Source organism: Camelus dromedarius, chromosome 8 (assembly GCF_036321535.1).
Source record: "Camelus dromedarius isolate mCamDro1 chromosome 8, mCamDro1.pat, whole genome shotgun sequence".
Taxonomy (NCBI): Eukaryota; Metazoa; Chordata; class Mammalia; order Artiodactyla; family Camelidae; genus Camelus; species Camelus dromedarius.
This window is the reverse complement of record NC_087443.1, coordinates 72,219,293-72,245,694: the sequence shown is the minus strand read 5'-3', so window position 1 is coordinate 72,245,694 and position 26,402 is coordinate 72,219,293. Positions and strand designations below refer to the sequence as shown.

Here is a 26,402-nt window from a genome sequence, read left to right as displayed (position 1 = left end):
ACCAATGTTATTACACGACTTTGAAAGAAGCACACTGTTGTTATAGTATGAAAAACTAAAATAATGAAAATGTTCCTCATTATCACAGAATCACTTGGTAACTTTCAAAATCAATATTGACTTAACCTGTGAGTAGCAAGTTCTATATAAACTTCTGTTGGCAAAATGTGGAATCTTTAATGAGCTGGAGCTGCCATATTATTTCGAGAGATTGACAGATGGAAAAGACTCTAACCTTTTATCTTCATGATTGGTTGCTTCAAACAATAAAGAAGACCACCCTTTCCGATGTGACATTTCCTAGTACTGCTACGTTCAAATGTCCCTCAATTTAGCCATTATCTACACAAAGAAAAGGTGTCTTTGAGCACTAACACGTTAGTTATGTCTCCAAAATTGAGAAGTAGCTTTCCCAACTACTAGAACATGCCTTCTAGACCAGGGATGCCCAGGAAAGGGATTTTGTATATGGGGGAAAATGGCCATTTATACCATGTATAGAATGAGAAGTAGAAAAGGCTCATATCTATTCCATGATTCACTTGAACTGTTTATGTTCAATTTGGTGCATTTGAGCCAACGTGGCTCTTCATTGTTTCAGCAACAAATTAAAGTCATCCATCCTGTTTAGAAAGACTTTTTCCCACAAAGTTGTCCACTAATTGGAAATTCTCTTATCTGATGCTATTAAAAGTGATTATTGATCAATTGAAAAAGTTTGCTAAAGCAGGGAATTCTAAAGGAGGACCATACTTGAAATATTTTATTTTTACTTAAAACATATATCTGTGCATGAATTCACTTCCACTTTGATATGAGGCCAAGGTCTTTGCAGTAAGTGTGGGCTTGTTGATTGGACTCCATATTGTTTTTCTTACATTCAGCAAATCAATAAGGCATTGCCTATCATTTCCAGAGTTAGTTTATTTAAACTGAAGCAAGAATTTCAAAGAGATTGTGAAGGAATTTAAGTGCAAAATCATTCCAGGTTTAATTTTTGACCATTTTTCTCTTCCATGACTAGCTGAAATGTTTTTTATTAAGTGCTTCACTCTTATCCAGCCTTTTCAAAGAACACTAGGTTTAGCTCACGAGTCATCCCATGTTCCTGGGGCATTTACAAAAGGTTATAAGATGAGTAAGAGAGCTCCTAATTTAACAGATAAATTTGGAAATAACTTAAATATTAGGGGGTTTATTTTTATTTAAAAGGCACATCTAGGTCATAGAATACTGTAAAGTCATCAAAAACATTTTTGTAACCTACTTAGTGACTTGGAAAACAGTTCATGATATGTTAAGTGAAAAAGTAGGTTACACAGCAAGCATAATATTATACTGTATTTACAAAATAAGAACATATGTATGTGTAGAAGATTGGATACTAGGTTACCCAAAACACACTGAAATATTAACAGTTTATTAGTTAATGATGGTGAGTTAAAGGCAATATTTATCTCTGTGCTTTTCTGTAATTTCAGAATTCACCTATATTGAATAAACTTTACTTATGTGTGATCATAAAGTCATACATTTTAGTTCTAAGCTACATACCAGATGAGTCACTTCTGATAAATATTCTAAGCGTACTACGTCTAGGTTGCTCTGCTGTACCTTCCAAAAGGGATGGCCCGAAGAGGTGATGGAAGCGAGGCTCCCAAGTGAACAGGCTGCACTTTTGGAAGTTAAATTCTTAGAGGGTATGCATCACCCTCAATCTTAACTTCTCTCTTGGTACCAAAGACTGAAGACTCAGGTGATGGATTTACAAGACCCACTGTTGCGGAACACTTTGTGGTTCAAAGAACACTTTCAGCTTTCAAGACAGAGAACAGTTCTTGGCATTTGAGAAGCCTTTTCAGAGACAAGTTTAGGATCCATCCCACTTCATTCCAGGCCCCAAGGGGAGAACTACCTGCGGCACCTTCTCTACAACATCCAGATTTTGGAATAAAAATTTTACGGAAACCATGGCTATTTTGATTGGAAAATTTCAATAGACCCGGTCTGTATGCGAGTATTCGCTGAACGTCTCTTCCAGATATTGGGGTCTGTGCCCTAAAAAGGGCATTGTCATGCACTGCTGCAAAAGAGGAAATCGATTATCTTTTCCTGCAAGAGGTTTCAGAAATGTGTATCAAAACTTTAGAACACTTAATTGTTTTGACTCAGTAATTCAACTATTCTTATTTTCATAAGCTATATCCACAAGCTGTAGCTTATGAAAATAAACAGAAAGATATAGAAAGAGTTAAGTACAAGAATGTTTCCTGCAGATCCATTCAGATCAGTGGAAAAATGGAAGATAAGTTAAATGCTCAACCCCAGAAGATTTAGTTAAATGACGCATCTACAAATGAACATTGTTAGTTTGTTAATGGTCGAGCTTCAGAGGAACCCTTAATAACCCAGGAAAAGCTCAAAATATAAGAGGTTATAAAATATACAATCATCCTGATTTTGTAAAAGAGAGAAAGTATGTAGGTCTATTGAAAAATGTAGGAAGTATATCCTAGTGTTAACAGTCTAGTCTCTGGTGAGATGAGGGATAATTTCCTAAAGACAATTTAATTGAATTGAAAAAATAACATTCAACATAATAAAAGATATTTAATAAAACCGAAGACTCCACCTGCCCCTCCCCCATCTGGTCCCCTCCCCCCATCCGCTCCCCTCCCCCCATGCAACCACTCCCCTTTTCTTGTGTTTCCTTCTGGGGAGGATTTTATTTTCTTCATCATACTTTTCTGTATAACCCAAAGCAAAAAATAAAACAAATATTTCAAAAGTATGTTTCACTTTACTTGTTCTAAATCTCCATCATTAATTTCTCCTAGAACTTGAATTACCGTTATATCACATAAATGAAAAGATGGAACAGAAGTTATTCAACATTTCATTTAATTTCCATTTATATTGTGAAATGAAAAACAGCTTCTTGCAATTTTACTTAAATAACCAATTTTGATACTGTTCTATTAGTCTTCTAATAGCATGAAGGCCCAGAAATTAAATTGTTCCACTTCCTTATCCATAATTATGTGCAATTAAAATGGTTACAGACCCTAAAGTTTTCTTCCAAGCTCCAGATTCTTCAACTGTCATTCTTTATTATCTTGAAGCCCAACACTTTTTAGTAACACTTTGTATACAGTGAGTTAAGTGAGAGAGGAAGCATTATATTTAACTGATGTGGGTGTTCTTTGATTAATCTGAATTAGCTTTTTTGATATGGGTACTAATTATTTTCTTTGGAAGAAAAATCACCATACATGTGTGATTCTTCTATGTCTGTTGCTCTTCAAGAAAACAGTTAATTGCAGAAAACAGGAAGGTCACCTCTTTGAAATAACCGGCATCACATTGGAAGAGTTGCTCTTAATCCAACTTTCTAACTTGCATTCACAGGAAACCTGCAGTGCTTGTGATGGGCAGAATTCCCTCTGACTTTTGATGTTTGCTTTACATTTATTCACAAGGTAGGAGGAACGATTACAACATGAGGTTGGAATAACAGGGGTTTCATTTGTTTATTTTTAACCACTTCTAAAGGCTGTACATTGAAACATCAAAAACTCTCGATAAGGGAGCAAGGTCAGAAACAAGTTCCTTATCTGCCACTATAGAGACAACTAAACAAAACTATCATTTTTTTCCAAGATTACTCGACTTAATTTATTACCAAAATGTAAGTGCTTATACTAAATAGATAGATTTAGCTACAATTACCACACTCCACCCTCATTAAGACACCCTTTTCAAGATCTAAGTGTTCTGAGCATTTATAAAGAAGTGTTATCCTAACAAGGGTGCTAATGAGTTAAGTGCACTTGGGAGTCAAGGTACAGCTGAATAACTAAACTTTAAAGAGATCATTAAACCAATATTCTCCTTTTTAAAATTTGTTCACAGTATTTTCAGATCACTTTTTAATGAATGTAGAACCTGATACAGCATCCTGCCAAAAAAAAAAAAATTGAACCTTTAAAAAGCAATGATTAAAACTTGGTAATCTATTACACACTTTCTCTATTTACTTGGTATTTTTTCCATTAGGAAACAGGATAACATCTTTGAATCTTAGTCAATTGTGGCATGTGCCAGGGTATTATCTGTATTTTTCACCCAAGGAAGCAGGGCTCTGAGCAGGATAATAGAGCCATGTGGAACACTGGTGAATTATGTATGCTTTCCCCCTAAACCGTTCATGTATTTTACTCATTAGAGCTCAAAATATCTTCTTGTGCTTGACTTCATCATTTTGGACTTGGCTTATACCTCTCCCACAAACTGCAGTTATTCGTTCACACATGGTGAGCAGAGGTAAAATACTCTGGGAAAGAAAACAACACAGAGTTGAAGTGATAAAAGCATGCCATAAGCCATTTCCACTAGAAACACAAAAAATGATTTTCCAAACACTCAGTATCACATGAACTTTATTTTAGCCCCAAATCTTCTTTGAGCATCACTGGGTTGTGTCATCACCCACTGAATCAAATCTTTTGGTCTACACAGATGTATTAAGGGCCTGGAATATTCAAAGCACAATGTTAGAGAAGTAACTGATAGGCGTTGTGCTGGAGCGGCTCAAGTTCTATCTGGGGATGCAGATCACGGACGTGAACAGTCACATTTCCACGCTGGCCAGATCCAGGAGGTGCCACGTGAGAGTCACTGGTGGGGATTTCAGAGGAGCCAGAGACTGGATGAAATACAAGTGAAAACTTCAGGCGTGACTTGAACTGAACCATAGAGGATGGAAAAGGGCTATAAAGGTGGGAAGGAGCAGAAAGGGCCTTGAGGGTCAGGGCTAGGCTTGAGCAAAGGCCCAGAGGGGGCATCAGCAAGAATTCCAGGGAACAGACACAAGCTTGCGCAAGAGAGAAGGACTCGTTGTTTCTCAGATATGGGAGGGTCATTATTAAAGACGCTTGGGAAATATGTCTTTGGGGTTGGTTTTGAAACAGTGCTGGTGAAGTTGGCCTGTCTGCGCTGACTGATGGCATTCCCACAAGACGGTTAATGATGGTTGAGGGTTCCCTGAGGCCCCTGCCCAGAGCAAGCAATGTAGTCCATGTGGTTCAGTCCAGTCTCTGTCCTTACCATCCGCTGGGCTCCCCAGCCTCAGGCAAGAGGAAGGATTCAGTGGTGGAGAGGACAAGGTCCCAGGGACAGCCTCCGTTTTGGTTTGTGCCCTTTCTGCCGCCCTGGGACTTGTCACTCTTTGGTCTCCGCAAGAACCTTGATGGACAGTCCAGCTGAGAAGCTATTATGGGCTCTTCCTTTCTTTTATTCTGTAGCATCAAAAGCAAGTTCAAATTTTTCTAAGTTTAATTTTGTAAACTTGTATTTTTGCAGTGTTTTAATCGAGCCATTTAATTTTTTTCTAGATTTGCAATTTGGATAATGTTTCACCAGGCAAGGCAAGTGTGTGGACTTTAAGGCTAGAGAACCCTGGGCTTTGGAGAGCTCTGCCTGGTTCAGCTCTGATGATGAGGATAATGATAATGACATAGTAATAAGTACTACTCTTTATTGGCCTCTTGATACATGCCAGGCTCTGTTCTAAGAAGTCTACTGATAGGAGCTCATTTAATGTTCAGAACAACCCAGGGAGGCAGTTGCTACTGTCTTCACGGTGATGCAAGCGAGGCCCGGAGGGGTTAAGCTTCTTGTCCAGGGGCATCCAGCCAGCACGGAACGGAGGGCCGACCTGCACCGGGCAGTCTGTCCACAGTGCATGCTTTCCCACCATGACGTGTGACCTCTTCATGACCCCGGGAATGCATTTGTTCATTTGTTTGTTCACATACTGATGCCCTAACGGAAGCTCCGGCGTGTATAGTGGAGCTTAAAGCCCAGTGGGAGAGCGATGTGAAGGTCTTGGTGGTTCTCACACGGGGGACTGCGAGCTCAGCGGCGGGTGATCAGGCCCTGGGCTGTGTGAGCCTAAGACACAGACTGCAGGGTGGGGAGAAGGCTGGGATGCCAGTGAACATCTCCCGGGGTAAGTGACCCTTCAGTATTGCTTAGAGCGGGGAGGTGGGCATGAGATGCGAAATGAAGAAGTTATTTCAGCCCTGAGTCTCAGCTGCTTCTTTATAAAATGAGAGGGAAAATTCAGGGTCGCCAAAAGAATTAAATGACATAACTCATGTCGGTTGCCTGGAATGGCATCTGGCACACAGTAGGCACTTAGCAGGTAGAAGCCCTGATAAATAACCAGGGAAGAAAAGAATGAAGCAAACAGGTGTAAGGCCTGTTTGACCCCTCAGGGTTCAAATATTACAGGGAGCAGCAGGAAGTTGGGGACCCGGGGGAGGTGTCTGGACTGTCACCAGAGAGGCCAGAAGCTTGTGGATGAGAGAGCCTGGGAGGGGTGCTGTCACAGCTGTGTGGGCTTTGAGGCACATGTCCAGCAAAACCTGAGTGGTCTCATGGAACTTTCCACCTGTTTCCTCAAAGAGCCGACTGGCAGGCATTAGCCCAACTGGAGGGAAATAAAGGATCTCCCACAAAGTGAGCTAATGGGTTTGGGAAAAAGTAATTTACCAACGAAGCCCAGTGCCCTGGGTGAAAACTGTGTAATACTGGAAAGATCTGCATAATAATCAGGCTCCGGCTTAACCGTGGTAGCCCTGTGCTTTGTTTATGCTGTGTAGACTTTGGCTGGAAAATAATATATTCTTTCCCCTTAATAATTGGGAATTAATAATAATAACAATAATATTAAAGTTCAGAGACGAGACTGCCTGGGTTGGTTCCGACACGTGAAGTCATGTGATCTCTGGCAAGTGGCTTACCTCTCTATGCCTCCATTTCTTCACATGTGAAATAGAGAAAGATGGTGATGAATAAGTGATATTTTCTGTAAGATTCCATCTAAACCCTCAGTAAGTGCCTACTAAATGTCATCTCATGGTCTATTTACTGAGTTCTACGTGGAGCCAAGCATTGTATTGGGCACCAGACTTGAGCTGGCAGAAAAGTTCTCATTGCACCCTTGGGAGGGAAGGCAGTGGAGGCTCAGAGAGGTGAAGTAACTTGGCCAATGTTACACAGTGAGAAATTGCCTGTAGCGAGGTCTTTTTCTCTTCCACTTCACCAACCCCAGGCCAGGTATCTGTACCAGGATTTGATACAGACTCTTGGGAACAGTGTGTTAATAATTTGAACAGAGAACTCAATGGGAGCTTAAAAAAAAATCTCTTTTGCATTATTCACATCTCATTTTAAGTGGCAAGAATATAGTCCATAGCCTACAAGATACTTGCACAGCGTCAGAAAAATGTGTTCATTTGTCGATTGTAGATTGTTTTATTTTTAGATTAATGAAGATCCAAATTAAACCATCGGAGTGCAATCATCCTGATAGTCCTTATCACGTTTTGCTCATTATCACTTCATTGATATTTATGATGAAGAACAGATGGTCCCAATGTCATATTTCAATGTGTATCATATCCAGCTAAGAGGAAATATCTCATATTAGCTGCACTTATCAAAATATTTGTACTTAATAACAACAGAAATCTGAGCTTATGTACTGTCTTGTCACCATGTCGTAGCTACCATTTAGAAAAGAGCCTTTAAATTAGACGTGGGAGGGAAAGACAGCATCACTCATTATCATTGAACGAAGGCACTGAACTCTGAACAGCAATTATGGGTTAGTTGTAAGGAGAGAATCATTAAGCTTGAATGAAGAACAGCAATTACAGTCTGTTGTCTCTGTGGGGCTCGGGGTGTTTTATTTTAGCGGCTGGCTCGAGCATCAAGAAGGAAAGGGACAACTGGTGATGGTGGAACAAGAGGAGCTGGTGACAGACAGATGTGAATGTGGTCGCCAAACTCAGGAGCCCTCCTCCTTTGCTAAATGGTAGCTCCAAGGAGAACAAGGCCAAGAAACACCTGCTCTCATAGGTGACGTAGGGAGCCTTTTAAAATAATGCTCATGTTGCATAAAGTCCCAAAAGGATGTATTTCCTAAAATAACAATACAATCTTTATGATCCCTTTCTTCAAACACGTAGCCGATTAATATGTACTGGGCTCCTGTTACGTCCCAGGCAGGTAAGAGGCATAAGACATGCTCCCTGACCTTGAGAAATGTATAGTCCCATGAGAAAGCCAGACACAACAGCAAATAACTCCAATGGTCAAAAAAAAAAAAAAAAAAGAGAGATGTATACACAGTGCCAAGGTGGCCCAGAAGGAAAGTTTACCTCCATTTGTGGGAGTCAGGAAGAATTTTATAAAGCAGGTGATTGCGGATTAGGGTTCTGAAGACTGAATAGGAGTTCAGTGGTTGGATAAGAGGGTGGTGATGAAGAACATTCAGTCAGGCAACAGACTGGTCAAGAGCTCACTTTTGATGTCAGGTCAGACTGGATTCGAGTTTTAGTTCTAACTGCTCACTGGTTGTGTGAACTTGAGCAGGTCATTTATTACTCTGTGCCTTGGTTTCCCTGATTTATACAGTTAAGCTAATAAGAGTATCTGTCTCATAAGGGTGTTGTGACATAGTGAACATAGCGCCTGGCCTGTAGTGTGTGCTCAGCTAACTAGTTGTCCAGGAATAGTGGACACAGGAGCAAAATCTCAGAGGCACGAAACAGCTGTAGCGCTTTTGTGTTTTCTCAGGGCATTCAAGCAATTGCTTATAATTATGTAATCAGAGAGGCCCAGAAAAGGTGAAAAAGTAAATAATCTTACAAAATCTTTAATGTCTTAAAGTGGCGTAAAAGCCGACGCTACTTGAGGATGTAACTGACCAGCAATTCTTTTAGAAACGAAAAGAACAAGAATGGTAACCCCCAGGGAAGCTGTGGGAGCCTCTGACCAGAGGAAGGGCCTCTTGGAAGTGGGGAACTGCAGCACCACTTGGAGAACAGGGGTTTGGAGGGGCCATGACCCTGGCATTAGACCCCAGGGAGCCAGCTGCTAAGTGGTCCCATGAATCCCAGGCACGTCTGTGCTCCTTGTTGAATGACAAGTGCCCATCTTGTTATGGGGATGGATGGTTGGTGAGCAAGCTCCACATGTAAAAACCAGCAAGAATTTTGCAAAAATATGGTTTGAGAAAAATATAATATGTTTAACGTGAAAAACATCTGACACAAAGATGCATGAAAAAGGCTGTTGGTGGTAATTTGGTATTCAATCTGGGCACGCTTGCGGAGGCAGGAGCATTCTGCTTGTGACTGAATCATGGACTCATAGTTTGCTTACCAAGCTGGCTGTCATGGTCTGTGACAGTAAAACGGCAAAGCCACCCTGGGGGGAGCTGAGCAGCGGTGCCCTCTGCCTTGACCTCAGCATGAGTGGCTGGTCACAGAGTGTCAGGAGGAGAGCATCCTGTGTAACTCAAGACTGAGTCCAGAATTCCCCCAACTCAAGCTCAGGTACCTGCACTCTCTCTCCCTGAGAGCTCATCCTTTCCCAACAGGCTTCTGGTTCCTCATGTAAACAGACCCTTGGCGGGCCTGCCTCTCAGCTCTTCCCGAGTGCCCGGACATGCCCGAATCCTACAGAGAGCCCAGCTTAGGCTGCCAAAGTGGGACTCCCACTACACACTGGCCCTAAACACTCCAAAAATAATAACTTGACGCGGTGGGGGAAATCTGCAGAGCACAGAGGTGGTGAGACCTCAGTGACTCATGCACATCGCTGCCTGCTCCCAGCCAACAGACTCACTTCTGGAGGTTTTTGATTTAGCTTTGGGCCTTGCTCTCATAAGCTCATGGAACCACTCCCAGAAGGACCATTGGCTCAAAAGCAAATACCCCATGAAATTGCATGTGAACCTCCATCCCCAAACTCAGATAAGCCAAGACCCCACTAAGCGAGTCTTTTGGGGTGGTCTACCCAAGGTCTTGAGCCAGGTCTTGAGCAGGGTCATGACCAGACTTCGGGGGCAGATCAAGCGGGGTTGACATTTGTCTGGCAACTTATTAGTTGTGTGACCTACAGCTGTTTACTAAACTCATCTCTGTCTCAGTTTTCTCATCCATGAAAGGGATAAAATCATGTGACTTTATGGGGTTTTATGGATAATTCTATGAGATAATGAGGGCAAAGGGCCTTGCCTGGGGCCTGGCATGCACACAGGGGCTCGCAGGAGTGGAGGCTGTGGCTGTGATGAGACATCCAGGGAGAAGAGGGCTGAGCTCCAGGTCTGGACACGCAGACATGATAAGGTGGGAAAACGGGGGTGGCGGTGAGAGCAAATGGGAATAAGACCATTTCTGACAGAGGAAAGAGCGAAGCAAAGGCAGGGATAATATGAAGTTGGATGCAAGGCATCGGAAGACATCCACTAGAAGATTCTTTCAGGGAATTTTCTAGATCTCAAGGAGAGATCTGGATTCAGAAGCCACCCCTTACTTGCCAGCCTCCGCACAGCGGAGGTTAAATCCAGGCCCTGTTGGAATGTGGAGAGATCCATAGCCACTGCCTGCCAGCCTTGAGGGTTTCATGCACATCTGCGCTGCCACCATCTGCTTTAATCTATTACTATGACATCAGTGATAATATGCCAAGTTTGACTCCTGCGTTCTTTTCATTGCAAATCATCAACTCTGCTAAAAAGTAATGACAGGCTAAAATGCCACCCAATTCCCTCTAGCAAGGATTTTATTGAGCATCGACTATGTGCCAGCACTGTGCCTTAGACCGTGATTGGTAGACTTAATTTATCTGTGCCTCATTTTACTCATCTATTAAATCAAGCTTGGACTAACTGGCCTCTGAGGGTTTTTTTTCTCTAGTTCTAAACTCAGAGGAAGTCCTCAAAGAGCTTAGAATTTTGCTGGGAGGATAATTTTATTTTTGCTGCAAGAAAAATTATATGAAACAAATATGAATAGAACCAAGGATGTGTGTGGCGCTAACAATCAGCTTCATTCTGAATTCAAAACAGTAGCTGTTAAGAAGAGGTCAGCGAGTCTGGTCACAGTACACATCTGAGTGCCTGGTGTCGGGGAAGCATCTCGGAATTGGGCTGCAAAGAAGGCAGCTTCAGATCAGACTTCAAATCACACGCAACTTTGAACTGTGCAAGGAGAGAACGTTCAGATGCCATGTCTCCCCTGAGAATCTGTGAACCCAGCACTTGCTCGACGTGAAATTATTCAAGGTGAGGTTTTTCTATTTCAGGTCTGATGGGAAGATGTCTATGTTTGGCGACTGTAATCACAGACGGATTGAGACAATTCGTTCCCATTCCGCTGCTTATGAACAAGCACAATTAGAAGCTGACAATAAACACGCTTCACAAAAATTATCACCTTTAGTGTGATTCCCATAATAAAACCAGGAGCAAGCACAGGAATCTTTTCAATTTACACAAAGAGCCCTGGGGTCTCTTGACAGTCACTGCCGATCCAATGTTTCTGAGTAAACTTTATTTTGAAAACTCCTGGGGTTAGGTTAAATCTTGGTTTAAAACACATGCACGTACACACACACACACACACACACACACATCCCCAAACCCACACACCCCACGCCTGCCATCACATTTTATTATTTTCTTCCTTTAACCAAAGTGTTCATATTAATAATATCCAGATATTAGAAGAGGCGTGGAGGGTCCTATTGCCACCACATTCTTGTCACAGTCATGTGCCAAGTCTTGAAGGGGCTTCCTAGATGTAGCTGCCTTCCAATCTCATTGTCATTAGCAACACTCATTTGTGTACTGTTTCACTTTAAGAAGACTTTTACATCTGTTCTCTGATTTAATCCTCGTAACAGTTCCGAGAGAGACAGAGGAAGTATTTTCCACGTTATTGTATAGAAAAAAACGGATGTTCAGTGGACAGAAAGTAACTTCTTTAAAATCACCCTGCCATTAGGTGCTAGGGGAAGCCTTGAATCCTGGGCTGGACCTTGCCTTTGTGTTCATGTCCTTGACTCTTTAGGCATCAGGGAAGCAAGACATGGATGCATAAATTATGTACTCTTTCTAAAAATATTTTTTGAGCACCTCTGTTGTTGCTGCCTACTTGGCGTCCTACTGAGTGGAGTGGAGTGCTGCTTACTACTGCCTTTTGTCTGATCGGCACCCTTTGGGAACTGCCCCTCACCCATTCCATAATAGTCCTGTTCTCTCTGCTTGATTTGGTCAAGGCAGACTCCACCCTCCTGCCACAAAGAGTGGGGTCTGTTGCTGACTGACCAATCCAAATATTCCACACACCCACACCACTTGTGATTGGTTCACGTATAAGCATGTGACCTCAAGTGGGCCAATCAGAATCTGCCATAGGACTTTTCACCAGACGTTTCAGCAAAGACATTTACCTCTTTCTCTGGAAGTTCCAGGGAACACATTGCCTCCAGGAGGAGAAAAAGTATCTGAGGATGGAGCACAGAAAGAGCAAGCAGAGCTGACAGATAGAGTGCAAGAGTCTTGATGGTTTCCTTTGAACTCTGGACCCAGCAATGGCCACCTGGACTTCCCAGTCATCTGAGGTAATACAGGCCCTGTTCTAACATTTAATATAATTAGAATGATTCAAGTGATGAACACAACAGAGAGGACTGGACAGAGACAAGACAGACAACAAACCAGCAAAAGAACATGTATAATATTCTATGCATATTTAAAATTTCAAACTGTGATATGTGTCATAAAGATAAACACAGGCAGAAAAACTTTGATTCGGACCAAAATGCTATGGCCAGAAGAAGGAACAGTAAGTATGGTCCAAGAAGGATGAGTATGATTTGTTAGAGGAGGTGCCACTTATTTTGGGTTTTGAATAATAGGAACAATAATCATGACCATGATCTTGACAATAACAATGACCTCACCAATTGCAGTGGATGATATTTATCGACTCAGTGCTGTCTTAAATTATTCCCTTTAATTTCCACAAATCCTGTGAGGTAGGAATGACTATATCTGTGTCTTACTGATGAGGAAATGAGGATGAGAACAATAAAGTGACTTATTCAAGGGCCATTCCTGGCAAATTGCACAGGCAGGCTTGAACTGAATACTGGCTCCAAAGACCATACTTCTTAATTTCTAGGGTCTGTTGCCAGCAAAGAGGGGAGTCATGTTCCAGATGGGAGGTACAGTCCAGAAATTTCCCATAAGAGGAACAAAAGGGGAAATCTGGGAGTGTACTGGGGCTTACGTCAACACCGTTCTTTAATATCTTAGTATACATCTGTTGACACAAAACGTTTATCAACTCCTGGCACATGCCTGGCACTGGGATACAGAGTGCACAAGACTCAGCCCCTGCCCACAGGACCTCACCCCTCACCATCTGGAGATAACGCAAACAATTGAACCCACATGCAACGCTGGGCTGAATACGAGTTTAATTTCCCATCGCTCCTTATTCTGTCTTCTCCTCTGCTGCTCCCTCCTCTTCATCACCCCTTATTTCTCATTTCTTACATCTTATTTCTCTTTCTGACCAGAGCTGAGTTGGAAATGGAACCTTTAGTGGTGGACAATTAGACAGTAAATCCCCTTGGCTCATGTGCCACTCTATCCATCACCTGCTATTTTGCTTTCTGTGAGTTACTACGTGTGAATTACATACGAGCTCGATGTGAAAATCCAGCCCCATCAAATGCAGACCTTTCCCTGCTCACTTCCCTCCCCCTTTTCCCTCCATTGCTCTTATTCATTGCTATTCCTTCCCCCTCTGCCCCCAACCCCCACCTCCCAGGTTTGACAAAAGCAGATTCTTCAAAATTGTCCTTCTGGGACTGTCTATTTCATTTTGAACTTGACACAAAAGTACTATTTTTGACAGTTGAACTTTTCAGCATGCTTGATACAAATATTTTAATATCCTGTTACCTGAGCTGAGGGAGAGATAAAGTTTTACACCAGACACCTACAGTGGCAAGGGAATTCGTTTTTCTGGTGACTGATTTAAAGGTACAGCAATAGCAAAATGGTTAATGAGCTAACCATGCTTGGGAGGGCAAAGGTCAACAGGGAACGCAAACCTGGTAACTCAGCCAGAGCTACGGGACCCCTACGAGGGAAGAAATGCTGCCTGTCAGACAGTGCAACGGTTTCACCCCCAAGTTCATTCTCAAGAGGCTAGAAAGGAAAAAAAAACCAACCAGCTGACATTTAGAATGTCTCCTGACATTGCTCCGAGGGATAGAGGTCAGGCGGGGAGAAGTATCGTGGGTGACAAGAAAGGAAGCTCATGAGTGCTGGTGTGTTGGATGTGATGGAATGGCAGTTGTCACTGAAGAAGTGTTGTGTGATACGGAATCTGCGTAGAAGAATAGATATCAAAATATTGGATACTATCTCAAGTCCATATATTCAGCAAAGCAGGAAAAAAGACGGAGAGTTAGGCATGGGAGGCAATAATGCTGGCAGAGCAGAGCCTCTGAGAAGCCAGAGCTGACTCACACAGCCCCAGGGACCCCTAAAGCAACACTAGGCAACAGAAGTTTCTGGAATGATGGAGATTTTTCTTTTCTACACTAATTTGGTTGCCATTCCATGGTTTCTGAGCACTTAGAATGTGGCTAGTATATCTGAAGAACTGAGTTTTAAACTGTATTTAATTTTAATTAAATTTAAACTTAATCACCACTTGTGGTTGATGGTTACTGTATTAGCACAGGTCTGAAGTGTGGGGACCTCGGAGGAGGACTCTAAGATGCTGGCTCGAGTACCTCGCCATTAGTGGAACTTGGCTTCTCCCAGACTTCTTTCTCTTCTCTCTGCCAACTGGTATCTTTATCCTCTGTGATGATTTTTCCCACCTCAAGGTTCTGCTCATTCCTAGTTTCTGCACCTTCATGATTCTGACTTAGGTGGACCATCTGCTCTCTATATCAACCATATTAACTTTCTATTGCTGCATAACAATATCGCCAAAACCTTAGTGGCTTATAATAACACGTTGATCATCTTGCTATTTCCATGGGGCAGGAGGCCGTGGGTAAGGTTCTGCCATGTGCTCTGCTTTAGGGCTTCACAAAGCTGCAGCCTCACCTAACATTTGACTGGGGAAGGGTCAGCTTCCAAAGTTATATGCTTGTTGGAAGAATTTAGTTCCTTGCAAAGCTGTTGGACTGAGACACTCAGTTTCTTACTGGCTGTTGGCTGGAGTTTGTCCTCAGTTCCTTGCCATCTGGGCCTTCCCAAAGGGGTGGTTGCTCCTTCAAAGACAGTAAGAGAGAAGTCTCCTCTCCAGGTGGGTAGTACAATCTTATGCTACATAACCATGTACCCACATACACGTAATCACACACATCCTGTCACTTCTGCTCTATTCTGTTGATTCAAAGCAAGTCCACAGATCCTGCCCACACTCAAGGGGAGGGCCTACACAAAGCCATAAACACCAGCAGGCAGCATGCTGGGGCTGCCCTAGAGCTGGTCCTCCAAATCACTTGCATTTGCCTCATTTTCTTGGTGTTTCTGTGCTCAAATTCCAGAAAGAAAGAATCAACCTGACTTATTCGTTTGCACCTGGCTACCTCATAACTCCCAGCCTCAGGTTGGGTGGGCCATCTCTCTGGGTCAGTCAGCCTTGTCCAGGGGAGAGGTCACACTGTGGGCATGACTGGGTCAGGCAATGACTGGGTCCCTTGTACAGAAAGTCAAACGGGACCAAGCCCAGCAATGTGGGTCTGTGGTCAGGTCATGCCCTGCACACGTGGGAGGCATAGGAAATTCTACTCCCAAGGCCTGGTAGAGGCAAAGAGGTTTTCTTTATTCTCCTTCCTGTGTTCACAGCCTTTATCTGAGGTCCAGAGAAAAGGGGAGAGCTAGAGGGAAGGGACCCTTTGAAACTGGATCCAGTTACATTTTAGACAAATTAAAGGAAATGTTACTTTATAGAGTAGAAAGTAACCTCACAGAATGTTTTGTTCTAAGAGCAAAGAGGGCCAGGAATATAAATGGATTAAAAGATATAAATGACATAGTCATAAATTATGTGTATGAAAATAATCCAAATGACTAGCAATATGGGAACGCTTACAGAAATTATGGCAAATTAACCCCATCGAATGTTACACAGCTTTTAAGAACGATTATATGAAAACTAAAACAATGTAGCAAAGTATTTCGGATCCAAAGCTGTCAGAAAAAACCCAGAATACAAAAATTTAAATATGACAAGATTACAACTTTGCAAAATTATATATGCATGCAATGGAGCATGGAAAATGTTTGATTGTGAAAGTATGAGTGATTTTTTTTTTCTTTAAATATCCCTTCTTGTTATTATAAAGCTTATTATGAAAAAAAAAATTAGAAATAAATGACTAAGAATAATAGCTAATGTTGTTTGACCTGAGTCCATGTTAAATACTTTCCATGCTTTTGACAGGGTGGTCCCAGCTATTAAACTTAATTTGCAGATGAGGAAACTGAGGTTCCAAGAGGTCAAATAACTTGCTCAGCCAGATGGGGGAATTTGAACCCAGGCTGACTGGCTCTTGAACTAGGGCTGTTTTAATCAGTTCGAGGTACTATGGGCAAAGCATATGAGCCTATAAGCTCCTCAGTGACTTGTAGGCTATTTGAAACCTAACACAACAAAACAATACATTCAGTCTAAATTCAAACTCAAATGTAGGATGGCATGTCCATAGATTATGACATTATATTAACATTATTGTAAAGTTGAGGAGTCACAACAATTAAAGTTTCTCACTTTGCAAGAATTCCTGATTGCCTGTGGCGATTGTTGCAAAGTGATAGCCAATTATAGATCAAATGAGTTGCTTTGGGCCACATAATTTCTGCAGTAACATTAGAAAAATCATTCCCTGAATTTCTACGGGTAGTATAGGGTGGGGGATCTAAAACCCATAAAAGTCTTAGAATAAGTCTGTCCAGAGTCTAGGCTGTCAGCTGTTGTCCATTCTACATCTTTTGGATGAAGGCTCTGCCCTGTGGGGCAATGGGGACAAGTGGAGAAGGAAGACACAGGGAAGAGGTTGGGAGGAGTGGCAGGTAGGGGAGGAGGGGCAGCAGGGAGAAGAGGCAGCTCTTAGCCGCAGGACAGTGGACTCCATGCAACCCAAAGCTGACCCCGTATGATATAACACCTGAGTTCTTGTTCTTATGCGCTTGTGAGGGTCAAGCTTTGCACCTGTGTGTATACATACACGTGCACCGACACCTGCATGTGCAGCATCTGTGTGTGTTGCCTGGGGGCTGTGTCTGTGGCAGAAACTCTTGAAGTAAGGTACCCTTACCTTTCTTTGCAATGATAACTTTATGAGTCCACGTTTTTCAACAGGTTGCAAACCCAAACTGGAGCACTCTCCAGAACCAATCCTGTGCTTTAGAGGAAACTGAATTGTGCACTGTCTTTAAATAATGAGCTGCCTGTTGTCAAACAGTCAGTCCTGTCAGCTCCCCTGAGTCAGTGCGGAGTAAACCACTGGAACTTGCTTTCATCTGTGCAGCTGATCACACCCAATTAAAATCAAGTTTTAACCCCAGGCTTTGCTCTATGTGGAAGCTGCATTCAGGAGAAGTTTAACGGCCTGTCCCACCAGCATCTTCTGTTTTGACGGCACCCATCAGGGAACTGATGCTCTTTTCTGAAACAAGCGAGCCAGAATACTTTGAATGTTGAGTTGCTTGAGATGTCATCAGTAGGTTTTCCTCTCCTTTCTCATTCTCCAATCCACTCCTGACTTCTTTCTCTACCGAAAATATCATTCTCGATTTACAGGTGGCTTTTAAATGTAACTTTTCATTAAGTCACTCGAAATGAGTTTATGAGAGGAAGCTTCTGTGCACCAACTGGGAGGCATTGCTGAGATAAGAGTCAGAGATAACATCTCGGGACCGAGGCCTCTTACATTTCTAGCCTTGCAAACTCATTTTTGATGACACCCTTTAAAGAACATTCACGGCCATTTTTTCCCATGCTGACCGAGCCCTGGGATCTTGCTGTGGTAACTGCAGGCCGTATGTTACTTGATCAGGGTAATGCAGAGTAATTACCGGCCCATTGCACTTCATTACAGCACTGTAATCGGTGGCGGGTCGATGTTTCAGCTACAGCTGCTCTGCAAATTGAGCTGACATGGATACTGTGATAGGAATGACAGGGTGGGGGCTGGGGAGGCATGCAAATGACAGAAATTAGCATCCGGCCAATAGATTCTGAAATGCAATATGCAACTTGGCCCAGGACACCTGCTTTGGGTCACTCAGTTTCTCTTGGATACAATATGATGATCATGGAATAAATGAGTCCTTCAACTTCTATTATGCCTCATAAAAGGTCACTGAAATGCCAGAGAATCTTAATTACCGTGGACATGTTTGGAGAATAACATTCCACAGCACATCGTGTAATGGTTTTTAATGGTCAGTTCTGTGGGCACAGTTGACGCCCTGCTTCAGTCTAGATCAGTCTGTAGATGGCTGTTTAACATTTACCTGCTATAAAGCAATGATCAGTGGTCCAGAGTTGTAAAAGGACTACAGAGTGACCATATACTTTATCATCTGATATAGGTCACTTTTGAGAGCAAAATGGAGTGATATTAATAATTACACTGGGACAAGGGGCATAGACTTGGACTTTCCCCAGACGAATGAGGCATATGGCACCCAAGACATAAGGCATGGCTAGGATCTCTGCTCACTATCCTTCCCCTTACAGACAAAGCTAGTGTCACTGGAAATGACAAAGGTTATGAGCTTGGCCCTTCTCTGCCTTGGCTGGGTGAGATGCATCCCACGGCCCCTTGCAGTCCAGCAAGGAGATGTGAACACAGGCCTGGAGCTTCTGAGGGAAACCTAGGATAGATGCAGAGATAGGGAGTCACCTGGCAGATGGGTGTATATGTACACATTCATAGCAAATAGCATGTGGAAGCCATGGACTGAAGAGGAGGGGCCCTGGAAGCAGGAGAGGGAAGAGTCTAGAGGAGGATGGAGAACCAGGAGGGTGCAGCAACACGGGAGATGAGAGAAGGATGGACAGACATTTTCATTGGATCTGGGAGGGTGGGGTAGGAAAGCCAGCCCCTAAGGTGGCCTCCAATGGTCTTGCCTCCAGGTGTTCACGTCCCATGTGGTCTCTATCATACCCATAGGGACGGCCTAGGTAACCAGTAGGATATTGCTGAAATGATAGAGTGTCACTTTGGAACTAGTTCATTGAAGACATTGTAGCTTCCTCCATCCTCTCCCTTTGATCATTCACGCTGGGGAGGACAGCAGCCATGCCAGAAAGATGCTCAAGCAGTCCCGTGCAGAGGTCCTCCTGGTGAGGAACCGAGGGCTCCTGCCAAGACCTGTGTGAGGGAGCCGTCTTGGAAACAATATGGTTATAAAGAATATGTTTCTTTAAGGTTTCCCACAAGCAATGTCCACCAGCTTCTTTTCAAGGAAATGATACTATAAGATGCCACTAAAAATATGATTTAAGACACTGTGTGCAAAAATCTGCCTTATTGCTTTATAGCCACACTTCTCATTTTCCAGGGAAATAGATTCAGACTCCTTTTAACTTTTCACCCCCCAGCATTTTTCCATAGATAAAATGGCACAAGACAACCCCTATAAAAATGCATCCACAATAATTCCTCTAAGTGTGTCAACTGGTCCAGGCCACCTGGAATTACTGGATGACGTCCAAATGGCACGAACATTTTCTGAAAGACCACTGTCATTGTGTCATTGCAAGATCTGAATCTGTTTGATTGAAAAAAACAAAACAAACAAACAAACAAAAATGGAGGAGTGCCAGACCCCTGTCTATCTGGTTTTTTCGTCCAGACCCCCACCCTCCCTTCGCCCTGTGTTTCTGCGGCTAAATCACATCCCTTGATCCACTCTAAGTCATGAATTAGTAAAGAACCCACCAACTGCCCTATCCGGAGAAGCCTGTTTCATCTTTCATGGCTGGCTCTAGGAAGGATGACCTTTGAATGGCTATTTCTTTCCCCTTTTCCCCATTCCCCCTGAAGAGTTGACCAAAATGAATGCTTTCTTTTTTGTTTGTTTGTTTTCCCCAGATGAGTTTTTAAATCCTTGGGCTTCCAAAATGAGAAAGGAAGGAGGGAAAGTGAACATCCAGGACTGCCGGGCACAGCTGTGTGGGCCTGCACTTTACAAGACGTACAGCAAAGGAAGGGAGTGCGGCTGAAGTCCAGACCACGCCCCACTTGCCCCGTGGGAGCCCTGGCCTGGGGCCGCGTCCACTTACAGGAGAGGCACCTTCTGGTGACTCACGCGGAGGCCTTGTCTCTGCTAACTCTGGTCCTGCCAACATCGTTCCTTCCCTCCTTCTTCTCTTTGTTTTCTCTTCACTTTTTACCTTAGCAAAAATCCTATATGAAGTCTCGTAATTTGTTTTTCTCCCCAAGGAAAGGTTAATTCTTGTAGCCATAATTCATTTATAGGAAATTAGACACAGGAGCAGTTGGAAGCCCGAGATAATTTGAAAAGCCCCTTTGAAGCTCTTTTCCTTCAGGTTTCGATAAAGCCCCTTTCCTCATCCTGAATCCCTGGTGGGGCCTCTAGGCATCACACAAGTGGGTTCCCTGTGGCGAGACTGGTATCCACGGAGGGATGGACTGAGTCAGGACACCCATGTGGCGGTGACCAGAGGTAACTAGATGGGACTGGGGCTTAGAACTCACTCTTCTTAGAAATCCCAGCTGTTCCCATGCTCAGACACTTCCTTCCAAGGGTTTTAATCAAGCTTTTCAATGTTTGGTGTCAACCCAAGATGTTGGTTTTTTTTCATATTCATACAGCATCACTACCTCCAGTTTACCTGTCATTAACAGGGCCAGGGGACTGAAATCCACAGATAATTCAAAAATACTTGGTGAAGCAAAGGTTCCATTTGCTCTCCTATATCTTGTTGTCAGTGCAGGCACAAGCCATGGAAATGACATTTGAGTTTAATCCTGGTCCTTTCCCATCTCCTGTCATGGTGAGATCTGTGGGCTAATTCAGGAATTTGGCCATATTCTATTGTCCTCATGACATTCTGTTTTCTTCTCCTAAGGGCAGAATTATGTAGGATGGTCTGGGGTCAACTCCTCATTTTAACTTTCCTAACAGGCTTGGGAATGAGAAGCCGTGTGACCATGACCTGGGGCTGCGCACAGGCAGTGCCAAAATGGGAACCCAGGTTGGCTTCACTCCTAACTCCTAACTGTCACAGAGCAGAAATGCAAACTCTAAACTCCATGCAGTGTTGCTGCACTTTGCTTGTTTAGTTAGCCCCTTCCCCACATGCCCCCAGTTTTCTCTTGTAACCGGAGCGACTCTGAGCACAGGAATCACCTGCATGAAACGCTTACTGTCTTGTGCAACACGATGTCATAGCCATCACGGCTGACTGTGGTCTGTAAGCCAGTACTTCAGGTTGTGCTGGCTTCAAAACGTTCTTTTGGGGTCAAGATTATTAGTTTCTCATCTCTTTTCTAAACTGATGCATGGGGAAATTATCCTTAAAAGCTCTCAAGGACATCCAGACAATGGTATATTATTCAGTGCTGGAAAGATATGCACTATCAAGCCATGAAAAGATCTGGAGAAAACTTAAACATGTATCACTAAGTGAAAGCAGCCAATCTGAGAAGACTGCACACTGTATGATTTCAATTATATGACATTCTGGGGAAGACGAAACTATGGAGACAGTAACAAGATCAGTGGTTGCCAGGGGTAGGATGGGGAGGGATAAATAGGCAGATCAGAGAGGATTTTTAGGGCAGTGAAAATACTCTGTAAGATATAATAATGTATATGTGTCATTATACATTTGACTAAACCCGTAGAATGTCCCATATGAAGAGTGAACTCTAAAGTAAACTTTATGGACTCTGGGTGATCATGATATATCAATATAGGTTCATCCTTGGTAAAAAATGTATCATTCTGGTGAGTTGTGTTGATAATGGGAGAGGTGGGAAGCGGTATTTGGGGGGAATTTCTGCATCTTCCTCTCAATTTTATTGTAAACCTAAAACTGCTCTAAAAAAACCTATCTTAAAAAATAGTGTTCAAAGGACTAAAGCTCAAGGAAATCTACACTATGACTCAGTCCACATCTGGGTACATGACGGCAGAAATGAGTGCCTGTGTCCACAAGAATGTTCACAAAAACTTGATTCTTAAGAGCCAAAGGCTGGAAACAGTCCAAATGTCCACTGACAAGACATGGTACTAGATTAACAATGGAATACTATAGAGCAGTGAAAATGGACAGATCACAGCCATGTGCAACAACGTGGAAACGTCTTGCAGACTCACCGTTGAGCAAAATTAAACACACTGAAGAGTACGCGCTGTATGATTCCATGTATATAAAGTTCTGAAACAGGTCAAACTGACGAATGATGTTAGAAGTCAAAATGATGGTGTTGACTGGGCAGGGGCAGGAGGGAGCCTGCTGGGTGCTGGGGATGTTCTATATCTTGATCTGGGTGGTGGTTACGTGGGTGTACACATACGTAAAAATCTGTCACTTGAGATTTGTGCACTTTATGTATGTTATACTTCAATTTAAAATTTTAATTAGGAAACCCCCAAAGACCACACAGGACATGAAGTTGTTGGGAGTCGGTGCTGGTCCCTGCCAGCTGACCCAAGGTCTCTGTGGTTGCCCCTTGCAGATACCTCCCGCTGCGTTGTTCTGAAGTCAGCTCTGACCCAGTGGGCAGCCTTGGTCCGTCAGGAACGTATGGAATCGGTCCCTGCTTCGGATCCAGTATCTGGGGTGTCTGGCTCCTTCTTGGCATCTGTGTGCCCAGTGGCTCCTTCTCACCATGCCACTCATGTCCTCTTTCCTCATGAGCAGATTCCCAGTGGCTTGTGCCTTTGCCTTAAACCCAGGGCCACTGCTGGAGGCACCAATGCCATTCCTTTCTCTTACCGGCATCTTTCCCCTCCAGGTGCCTGAGTCCATCTTCCACACCCACAGTCATGGGGTGTCATACGGACTCACCTTCACGAACCATGTTGGTGTGACCTGCCTATGAGAACCCCCCCCATTACCAGGCGCCTCTTATTGCCATGCCCATTGCTTGATGGACCCCCTGATTACTGGCAGGCCCCTGTGACCCCATAGATCCATATCTTGGACTTCTGGGCCTCTGAGAAGCAGCCCTGCAGGCGGGTCACTTCTCCTGTGTCCTGGCCCCAGCTTCCTCTCACTCCCCACTGAGTCGTGTTGATAAGCCCCAAACCACACAGCACACTCCCTCAGCCCAGGTGAGGGCAGTTCACCCCCATCAGCTGCTGTGTTCCCGATACGCCCATATCATTCCCAAGACTAAAGAAAACCCAGGTCCTTCTTTAAACACCCTAAGACCTTGAGCGTGCCATGAAATGTGTATTAACACTTTCTTTTGAGAGGAAAAGCTCTTTTGCAACTGCCCATTAACCATTAATGTTCTGAGGTCCGGTGGGAAAAAGGAGAAAGAAGAAAAGATAAAGGGAGAATGCCGCTGAGACAGTCCGCTGCGAAGGTTCACCACGACGCACATAGTTTCATACTTGTTGGCTCTATCCCTGTAATGTTGTTATTCACGAGACATAAAGGGAGTGAGAGAGCAAAATAAACAACGGTGGCTGAGGAGACGGAGGGGGCACAGGGAGAAACTAAGCCACAGAACACAGCCAAAGAGCAGAGCAGTGCAGGCAGAAAATTACATCTGGATTATTCTATTTAAATAGAAGAAACAAATCACACCAAGGGGCTCACGGCAATGTGGGCTGGAGTGACAGTGAACAGAGCAGCCTGGACTGCCGTCTCTCTCAGTCGCTGAGTCAACTCCTAGCCTCCTGTGTGATCCTGCAGAACTCCCGGGAGCCAGCCGTGGCCCCGGTTCTCCTGCTCAGTCCTGCCTGGTCCTGCCCCATCCAGCCCCGTCCCCTGTGGTCTTGCCCCTGCTCTGCAGTCCGTCAGTTCTTTTCTGCCTCTGCTATTAGATTTCTGTCCTCATTCCACTGGTTATCTTTGAACATGCCTTTGTCTTCCCTTCGGTCTCAGGCTGCAAGCCTCTTAAAGGTTCTTGTGTCTTTGTACCTTTCTTCAGTGCCCTGGGCTAAAATTCTTCCATGTAGCAGGTACACAATACATTTGTATACTTAAACATACTCATATATTGGTTGGTAAATTAATTTCAAATGCTAATTTTTTCTGCAGTTGGGACTGTGAGCAGGAATTCTTCATACACAGTACTTTTGGAGGCAGATGGTTAATTATCACTGAGCCACCTACAATAGGACCCTATTTGGACAAACATGTCCATTTATAGCAGCTGTTCCTCTTAAAATACCTTCAATAGATTGATAAAAACAATGCAACAGGTTCAAAGATTTTCAATAGTAAATATTTTTGTCTGGATTTCTCCAAGTAAGTATATTTGGAGAATCACTGAGATTTGAGATGTTTTATACCTAATAAGGACATCACAAAATTAGAGGATCTATCTGTTTATTCAACTTATCTTTTGAAATGTCTCCATTTCCTTTGAATAAGAAATAGTAGGATAGTCGAACTGTATGTCTACCATATTCTGTCTGGGTTTTAAAGGCAATGTAAAGCAGACATAGCCAATATTCCTCCTCGGCCTACAGAAGTTACACTCACCCACTTTTCAATTTGAATAGTCAGTGATACTTAGAAGGAAATGGTGCCTAGCGTTTGTTAAATTCTAGACACGAGTCACACATTGTGTTCATCTCGCATCTTTCTGTGTCTGCATTTCCTCATCCATAAAATGAGGATAAAAGTGTTTGTTAGGAGGATTAAATTAGTTAATATGGGTAATATATAGTCTTAGATTAATGACTGCCGTGATAAGCACTACAGAAGTGTTTGTTGGAGAAATAAAAACAAAATAAATTTAACTCTCACAGCAGTGCTTTGCGGTCAGTGCTTTCAAAAGCCCTTCTGCCAAAAATAGTTAAAAAGCAGCTGATTCATTTGTTTTCTATCCTTAAATTTACAAACAGTGGCTGTCACCACACAATCTTCTCTAGCCCTGGACGGCAATTATTTGTACAGCCTAGCTGTCTCAACTTTATTTGTTTTGAATAAATAAATATAATTATATGTGTTCTCAAGGCCCCTAGAAGCATTTTCCCAATAGTAGGGGTGAAAAGACACACCGCCATCTTCTTATGTAACTGACTAAGTCAGTTTCACACTTGGCAAAGGAGAAGCTTAGCAGAATGGGAAAATGTCTTAAAATATTAATTATGTATTACTGAGTTTCATAAATTTTTTAATTTTCTGAAAGGGACTAATAACAAGAACTGTAATGACTCAAGGGGAATGACACATTTGCATTTTATTAGTTAAAATAAGTGTAGTAATTTTTTAGTCATCTGATGGTCATTGGAAAATGGGCCATTTAGTATGTGTACATTTTTTGGACGACTACATCCTGGTCTTTCAATGGCAAAAACTTTGATTATTTTCACCTTTTTTCTTAAATGATGGGAATAATCACTCACTTCCTATCAGTCAGGCCATATTGGAAAATGCAATAAATGCTGAACATAATGTTAGCGGTTTTTGTATGGGAAGCAAGGGTCAACACTTACTTTACTGAATGGTGTTGCAGGAACACGTTCAGATATTTTGAGGCACGAGAGAGCACTCTGCCTTCACGCTGAATGGCCCCACTGCTGATGCCTTACCAAGTGTTGTGCTGGGATTTTATGTTTTATTAGTTCACAGAGTGCTTATGGGGCTTTTGGGCTTCACTTGTGTGGTACTAGCAATTGAAAATCATTAAAAAAAAAAGATTTCTGGGGATTTAAAAAAAATAAGAAAAAGGAGATCAAACAGGTGTTGTAAGGGCATATACCTATAACCGTCTGCTCAACAGCCAGAGTAGGTGCTGTTAGTGATAAAAAAGAAGGGAGAGGAGAGGGTACAGCTCAAGTGGTAAAGTGCATGTGCACGAGGTCCTGGGTTCAATCCCCAGTACCTCCTCTAAAAATAAATAAACCGAATTACCTCCCCCACTGCCAAAATAAAAAAAAATAAATAATACAAAAAAAAAAAAAAAAAAGGAAAGAGAGAGAGAGAGAAGAGGAAAAAGGGGAGAGGAGAAGGGGGAGAAGCGAAGAGTACCTGGGAACGTCTCTTTCCACTTGTGGCCGGTATAACACAAAGGCAGAGCGTGCCCCAGAGCTGCGAGTTTGCATGGATGGGGTGGAGTGTTCTGGAGAGCCTGGAGCCAGAGCCGGGCGCCAGAGCCCAGACTTGGTTCCAGAGAACACTTCTGGCTGCAGGTGGCTACAGCCACGGAGGACCTTTCCTGGTGACACCATACAGATCAGGAAGATGAAGCTGCCTTGTCCCTCCATCTGGAAGGGAGTCCAGATGATTTTAGACGTTCTAGATGTTTTCACCAAGAATAGTCTTATCCAGAAAAGTCAG

General features: G+C 43.1%; 1 long non-coding RNA gene across 2 annotated transcripts; it reads left to right on the top strand.

Moving 5' to 3' along the window:
* Nucleotides 1–5,496: 5,496 nt before the first annotated feature.
* Nucleotides 5,497–26,036, top strand: LOC135321842 (uncharacterized). 2 transcript variants are annotated; one of them, XR_010381993.1, is made up of 4 exons: nucleotides 5,497–6,010; nucleotides 10,925–11,140; nucleotides 12,325–12,480; nucleotides 22,618–26,036. It is a non-coding gene; the product is annotated as an uncharacterized LOC135321842 (long non-coding RNA). The 2 variants fall into 2 exon arrangements; XR_010381992.1 differs by lacking the exon at nucleotides 22,618–26,036 and having other exon boundaries at nucleotides 12,325–13,008.
* The last annotated feature ends 366 nt before the right edge of the window (nucleotides 26,037–26,402 follow it).